Below are 8,476 nucleotides of genomic sequence, written 5' to 3'. Positions count from 1 at the left end.
CTTGTGTAAGCATTGCTCATATCCCTTCTTCCTTATTGTCAACAACAATACGCAAATTACAAACCCTCTCCCCCTAATAAGTGCTCATTTGAATGCCCTCTACGTAAATAAAAATACATAAAACAAATATTCAGAATTTATCATTTAGATTCTGGATCTACTTCATAATGCAAGGGAAATTCACAACCAACTACTTAATTTGTTTAAGACAACATAAAAATCCGGAAAAATCGACAGCTATATAAACAGATAAAATAAAACAAACAGTCAGAGTTGGTTCTCATGCAACCCAATTTTTTGATAAGAACTTAAAAATGTGAAGGAAAAACAGAAGAGTTGGCAGCTTTATAATAAATAAAGTAAAACAAAAATTCAGACTTCATTCGTTATTTTTTTAAATCCCCTTCATGATGCAATTTTCATTTTCACAAAGCTGTGGCTGTTCTCCATATTGAAGTTTTGCGCCATTTTCAAAATAAGCATAAACAGCGCTGGCTTTGATAGACAAAATTTGTCCTAACAGTCAAGAGTAACTGTTGCAAATTCACGGCAAAATATGCTGTCTGTCTGAAATTTTCAATCCAAATTTGCTCTGCCGGAAAGGGTAAAAAGTACGCTATATCGCAGGAGAAACTTTTCATAGCGAATTCTATTTCAACTCCATTGGTATTTTAAAATGTTTAGAGAAATGTGAGTTCAGGGAAATCTTGAGTAAACCATAAAATTTCCCACGTTGAAAAAATGTTTTCAAAATTTCAAAATGCAAGCAAATTATTGCAAAATAACTTCCCCTCGGCATAATCCTCCTATAATTAGTTTGCATCTTGGTATTTTGATTAAAAAAAATTTTTTTTTAAGTATTCAAACTTAAAGGCTTACGTTAAGCTTTCCTGAAAGCTTTCTGTTCCTTAAATTTTAAATTACTGGGTGAAAAAGAATTTGCCACGAAAGATTTTTCCCGTGGTATACAGTCCTTTTAATAAGTTTAAGACAACTTAAAAATAAGAAAGAAAAAAAATCTTCCCACACCCCGCCCACTCGCTTACCACAATTCGTTTACATAACTACTCAAATGGAATCTGAGCTTTGTTGCACGTGCAGCAGAACTCCCTACTACCAAACACCCTTTTTTATCCCCACCCCCTTCCTAATAACCAACATTAAAGAGTGGGGGGGGGGAATCAGTGTGGGAACCAAACGCCCACCTGCCGGGCGTGCGGCGGGACCCCTTATCGGGGCTTCTATCTTACAAGAGCGATCAAAACGGGCATATCTCAGGTTGCCCTGTAAGGAATGCAAACCCCTGACCCCACACCTGGATCGAATCATATTGTGATTTTTTTTCTCTTCTTCTTCTTCTGTGCCAGGTAGAAAAGATGTTTAGAATGATGAAATTGTATTGGGAAATATTATAAAGAAAGACAAGTGCCCAGTTTGCACAGATATGCTTTTATTTTATTTATAGATTTATTTATTTATTTTCCTATGATGTTGAGATTCACGCCTGGAAATCTAAGTTAAATAAAGACGAACGGTGAACTGAAGATCAGATATTCTAAGAAAAGAAAGATTTTTTTTCTTTGGTTACATTAAATTTATTTGGTTTTAATGGTTCCCAAGCTTTTAACTCACTCAACACCAGCTGATAAATAGCGATACTATCGCTATTAAATCATCACCAATCTTATATTTCGTCTGAGTGGACATTGTAAGTTTAGAATTTTAAAAAATTTCATTTTTTGTTGCATGTCATTTTTTGTTGTATGTCATTACATGTAATCTTGATTACATGTAATTATGAATATATGTAATCTAAATGTACGATTAGGACACTAGTGTATACTTATATATGATTATATTTCACAGTTGATAGTATAATGTACCGTATAATGATACATTTTGTACGTATTTACATACAGCGTAAGTACGAATGAATGTAACTGAAATGTATGCACAAACATTTTAGTTACACACACATATGTACAGTTGTATTGTATGTATAAAATATATATACATATGTATATAGATAATTACGTATGTATGTGCAAACAATGTAGACACGTACATTTATACACAATGAGTATATGCATTTTATGCAAATATTTGTGAATGTAAAATGTATATCCATGTTCATGTACGCATGTACAAGTACTTGTTGTTTGTACAAACATACATACATTGTCTGTATAATGTATGTCCCATGCATGTAGGATTTATTTATGAACAGTAAAATATACGTATACATGTACAATATAGGTATATATGCAGTATGTGCAATATATGTATGTATACATGTACATGATATGCATGTCCAATGTATGAATGTACATATACACAATATGCTCATGTTCAATGTGTGCATCCAAATATGCATAATACATTTGTGTACAATTGTACTTATATTGGCGTATTTATATTTTACATATATTCATACATACATTTGACATGCATATATTGTACAAATGTGCATTCATACATTCGACATGCATAACGTGTGTACAGTCGGCAAAAAAAAAAAGATATCACCCTGAATAATTTTCGTTCTAATGATCGGATTTTCACGAACTAAGTGTTAATCTTAATGNAATGTACAGATGCACATTCATATTATGTACATATGATGCAATGAACATGTAATGATCATATAATGTACATATGTGTGTACATATACTGTACATATTTGAATAAACATATTGAGCATAATTCTTTCTCGCAAATTTTGCATGTGTACATACATGTTATCCTAATTTTTGCAATATGTGCAATTTATATATGCCCAATAAGTGTATCCACACATGTACAGTGCACGTATGTTCTATGTATGCATATCCATCTGTACTATATATGCATGTTCAATGCATGAATGAATGTACATACGTACATACATTACACATATACATATATACATTACATTTATGACTAAATCTGAGTACAATGCAATAAATAAAATGCATGTTAGTTAACTTATAATGACTCAAGCAAGTTAAATGACAAAATCAAACGATATTTAAATTTAGTTTTCAGCTTTAATTGTTCTATATCATTTTAGAATTCTTTCAATAAAAAATAATTTTCCGATATTTTCATGAAATGTTTGACACTGCAGAATTATTTTTTTTATAACATAATGCATGGTTCATAGAAAATTTTTAAAGGGTAAAAAAATATTTAGAAATTTAAAATAAGATTATCGTTTGCTTTCTAAAAAATATGAGGTCGAGTTTTATATGTCTTAGAATAAATTTTAAAACAAACTTTAATAATTTTACTTATATAAATTTTTTTAATGTATGCTCAATGCATGTGTATATTGTAATTACATATATTTAAATGTACGCATGTATTTATACATTACTTGTAATTATGTACATGCATATGCTGTATGTACATACGTACATTGAGCATATAAGCATTTTTTGTAAATTCATGCATTACATGCACATAAGTATTAACAAGCATAAGTATGTAGTTATACAAGTACATACTTTGCGTGTACATACCATATATCTATGTACATATAAATGTGCACGCATACATGTATGCATTTTATTTACGCAACTAAGTACATATATTGCACCTTTAAACAACATTCTTACATATTTTACGTAAATACGTACAATTTTATGTGCATACGTAAATTGTATATACGTTCTATTATCGTAAATTTATTCAATGTATGTGCTGAAGTACATAAAAGTATGCAATCATATAAATATTATTTTCATATACGTTCATACATATAATGTCTGGGCATACGAAGATACAAAACATTGCATTTGCGTACAAATTAACATACATGCGTACGTGTGTTATAAATGCATAATTATATGTACTAAGCATATGCGTATTGCATTAGGTATATTACAATATAATTATGTATATTGAACGTACAAACAACGTTTGTACATACATTGTATATGTATTTGTAGGAATCACAAATTGTACGCTCATGCGTGCGTACATTCTATATACATAAAAATATGTAACCCCATACATACTTACATAATGTATTTGTATATAGTATACAATCGTAATAACTTGTAATAGTATAGTTTGATTACAAGTAATCACAATTATACATATATACTAGCTGACCCGGCAAACGTTGTTTTGCCATATGAATTATTTCTAGAGTATGGAAATATCTCTTATTTATTGTAAGTGTGTGCGTATGTGGTATATGAGTGGAAGAGGCTTGGAGCGCTGTGAACGATGACGGAATATGAAAATAACAACACACTAAATAATATTTTTTTTTAAATTTATTGTAACTTTTTTTTATAAATTATATTTACAACGAATTTTGAAAATATTAGTCAACAATATTAATCTCTTAGTGCAATGTAGTGTACAATATTTTTTGTCATTCCGTCTTTAGTTATCACAAATAAACTAGATGGTTTATCCACTCGAGAGCATGGAACGTATAATTGTCCTTGCGAAAAACATGGTGTGCTCAAATCAAAGTCACAAACAGACATTGTTTAGCCATGAAATTTATTAATAGTCATTGCAAATGCCTATCTAATGGGGAACTGAATGCGTTTAAATTGAATTGGTACATCTGTGGGTATTGTAGGGATTCGTGGAAGTAATATACTTCCACCCATTTAAAATAATGACTTCGTTCATAAATTTTTGAACGACTAATTTGTCATTATCCTGGCTTATGAATGCCAGGACATTGACGTGTTACAAGAAATATTTTTAAACAGTATACTGTAAAGAGGGAAGGCAAATATTAGCCTAATACCAAGTTTATGTATGATTTTAATATTCTTGAATGTAATCAAAGTTATTTATTTATTTAATGATTGATTATTATACACAATTTTATTCTGTACATATCAGCAACAAAAACGTTTTTGATTCTTTCTACAGTTGATAAAAAGAATTAATTTAAGCAATTTATGGTCCATCTAACATTAAGGCTTAAGTTGAGTTACTTACTATTAGTTTAAAATGACTGTTTTTTTTTAAACTTCTGACCTAATATGTCATTTTCCTGGCATTCAAGATTTGGTGAATTTCTATTTTATTTTCTTTCTCGAGAAAATGTCAATAAACTACACTGCTGTCTGTAAGATATTAACAAATGTAACTAAAGAAGTATACAAAGAAATTTTAGATTATTTTGAAGACTTTNCATATATATATATATACTAGCTGACCCGGCAAACGTTGTTTTGCCGTATGAATTATTTCTAGAGTATGGAAATATGTCTTATTTATTGTAAGTGTGAGCGTATGTGGTATATGAGTGGAAGAGGCATGGAGCGCTGTGAACGATGACGGAATATGAAAATAACAACACACCAAATAATAATTTTTTTAATTTATTGTAACTTTTTTTTATAAATTATATATACAACGAATTTTGAAAATATTAGTCAACAATATTAATCTCTTAGTGCAATGTAGTGTACAATATTTTTTGTTATTCCATCTTTAGTTAACACAAATAAACTAGATGGTTTATCCACTCGAGAGCATGGAACGTATAATTGTCTTTGCGAAAAACATGGTGTGCTCAAATCAAAGTCACAAACAGACATTGTTTAGCCATGAAATTTATTAATAGTCATTGCAAATGCCAATCTAATGGGGAACTGAATACGTTTAAATTGAATTGGCACATCTGTGGGTATTGTAGGGATTCGTGGAGATAATATACTTCCACCCATTTAAAATAATGACTTCGTTCACAAATTTTTTAATGTTCATAAATTTTTTAACGACTAATTTGTCATTATCCTGGCTTATGAATGCCAGGACATTGACGTGTTACAATAAATATTTTTAAACAGTATATTGTAAAGAGGGAAAGCAAATATTAACCTAATACCAAGTTTATGTTTGATTTTAATATGCTTGAATGTAATCAAAGTTATTTATTTATTTAATGATTGATTATTATACACAATTTTATTCTGTACATATCAGCAACAAAAACGTTTTTGATTCTTTCTACAGTGGATAAAAAGAATTAATTTAAGCAATTTATGGTCCATCTAACATAAAGGCTTAAGTTGAGTTACTTACTATTAGCTCAAAATGACTGTTTTTTTAAACTTCTGACCTAATATGTCATTTTTCTGGCATTCAAGATTTGGTGAATTTCTATTTTATTTTCTTTCTTGAGCAAATGACAATAAACTACACTGCTGTCTGTAAGATATTAACAAATGTAGCTAAATAAGTATACAAAAGAAATTTAGATTATTTTGAAGACTTTAAATTTGAGGAAATTTTTGGTCCGAATTATCATGTTTAAAAAGAATCACCCATATATATATATATTGTAAGTTATGGTGGGTGGTGACGAGCCTGTCACTCGGTGACCATTACCTACTCGTTTTGAGTTGTTCCAATCAATTAAATTGGTGTTGCATTATTTTTCTACGATTATAAAAAATATTTTCTGAAATTTCGGTAATTTCGTAGTAGAATTCCTTCGTAATTCTGCAGCATTTATTAAAATTTTTCCCTCTGACCGAACAAGAAAAAAAGCTACGCATGAATATGGCCAAGCCATTTCATCTCCTGGATTTCAATTAAGTTAACTTTAATTAACTTAAATAACTTAAGTTAAATTCCCTAAATTTGTAGCTGTATTGGAGCAAAACAGTCAATTTACATCTGTTTGGTGAATGCAAGGGAATAACTAATAAAATATTATCATCAACGTAATTTCTAAATTTGCAACAATATTGAAACAAGGCAATCAATAATTAACTCCTGTTTCATAAATGCAAGTGAATAACTAATAAAATATTATAAATCAACGCAATCTTATAAATTTTGTAACAAGACAATCAATAAGTAATGCCTGTTTGGTAAATGCAGGTGAATAACTATTAAAACATTATGATCAAACATTATAACTATTAAACATTACAATTTCGCATCCATTGTTATAATTATATAATTATAACAATGAATGTGAAATTGTATTTAAGAATTTTTATGTTACAATTTTTTTGTAAGAAAATAGATGTGAAATAGTATTTAATAATTTTGATGTTACAATTTCTTTGTAAGAAAATTCTTTGTAATGAATTAAATGAAAAAAAAAATTCAAATGTGGAGCAAAATAAGATAATTTGGAATAAAACAAAAACATGAAGTCTTACGCATTAGAGTCTTAGTACTAAAACTAATATTGCCAAAAATGTCTAAGCAAATAACTTTTTCGGTAAAATTACCACATTTAATCCGCAATGTTTTGTTTACCAGTATTGCAAATAAATAAGCAAATCTGCTTTTCAGAATTTCAGATCATTTAAATAAATCTTTGACAATACTCAGTGTAATGAATCAGTATCCCAACTAAACAATTAACCCGGATATTTTCTTTATATAATTTGTCCTCCTGTAAACTAACAAACATCGATATCGTACAATACGACAATGATTAAATATCGTTCTTCGCAATATTATATAAATATGTTTTTTTAATATTTACAAGCATTTAAACTCTACAATGCAATTTTCGGTCGAAGATATATTTGTCAATTGCCTGACGGATTGTTTGCTAAATTGAGTTATTTGCTTACATTTTAAGAAAGACATGGGAAATAATTCTGTAACAAATATTTATAAAATATATTTCACTCACTTTTTAGTTCTTCATGGTAGACATTGAAAGTAAAACAAGCATTCTAAGTAAAAATGGTAATATTGATCAAAATCATATTATGCTGACCTGAGCATTTACATACCAGAACTGTTTACATACAGGGTTGCCACAGTAGGGAAAAATTTAAAAAGTGGTGACAAAGATTTAATGAGATTATCGTAAATTTTACAACCTTTTATTTCACATCAATTTTAGGAATTCAATCGGTCAGTTGTAATTGGTTGGGACATTTTGATTCCTTCACTATCATTTTTCTGGAAAGTGACAACCCTGGCATACCAGAGATTTAACTTTTTTTTTTTTTTTTTTTTTTTTTTTTTTTTTTTACTCGTATTTGTAATCTGGTCTCTAAAAGGTATCAATCTGAATGCCACTATCTGCAAGGTGGATGGTGTAAAGGTCACATACGCGCAGATATAAATATATGGGAATTAAATTTTTTACTTATAACTGATTTAGATATTCGCCTATCCAAAGTAAATGTGAATAATTAAATAACATTTAGGAAAAATTTGCTTACGAATTAATATCTGCTACCTTCTGAGGTCCTGAAGAAACTCATGGATGCATTGAGATACTTTGTATTAACCCTTAGACGTAGATGAGACATCAGTGTCCCTCATATATATATATACACCGAAGAGCCATTACGTTAGTTATGACCACCCTGCTAATAACATGTAGGACCACCTTTAGCCCTCAAAACTGCTAGCACTCGCCGTGGCATTGATTCCACAAGGTGCTGATAGGTAGTCTGAGGTATCTGGTACCAAGCACTCACCAACTAGTCCTGCAATTCCCTCACATTGCGAGGGGGTAGCGTGGCAGCACGAATTT

At 29.7% G+C, this 8,476-nt stretch overlaps 1 protein-coding gene across 1 annotated transcript in view; it reads left to right on the top strand.

Moving 5' to 3' along the window:
* Positions 1-1,464: 1,464 nt before the first annotated feature.
* Positions 1,465-8,476, top strand: part of LOC107444919 (fez family zinc finger protein 2) — a 49,834-nt gene continuing 42,822 nt past the window's right edge. Inside the window, exon 1 of the mRNA XM_071177349.1 lies at positions 1,465-1,708. The gene's annotated coding sequence lies outside the window, so the exon portion shown is untranslated. The remainder of the gene's footprint in view (positions 1,709-8,476) is intronic.

The sequence above is a fragment of the Parasteatoda tepidariorum genome, chromosome 2, assembly GCF_043381705.1.
Source record: "Parasteatoda tepidariorum isolate YZ-2023 chromosome 2, CAS_Ptep_4.0, whole genome shotgun sequence".
Lineage (NCBI taxonomy): Eukaryota > Metazoa > Arthropoda > Arachnida > Araneae > Theridiidae > Parasteatoda > Parasteatoda tepidariorum.
The sequence above is the reverse complement of the archived record's forward strand: the minus strand, read 5'-3'. Positions and strand labels throughout refer to the sequence as shown.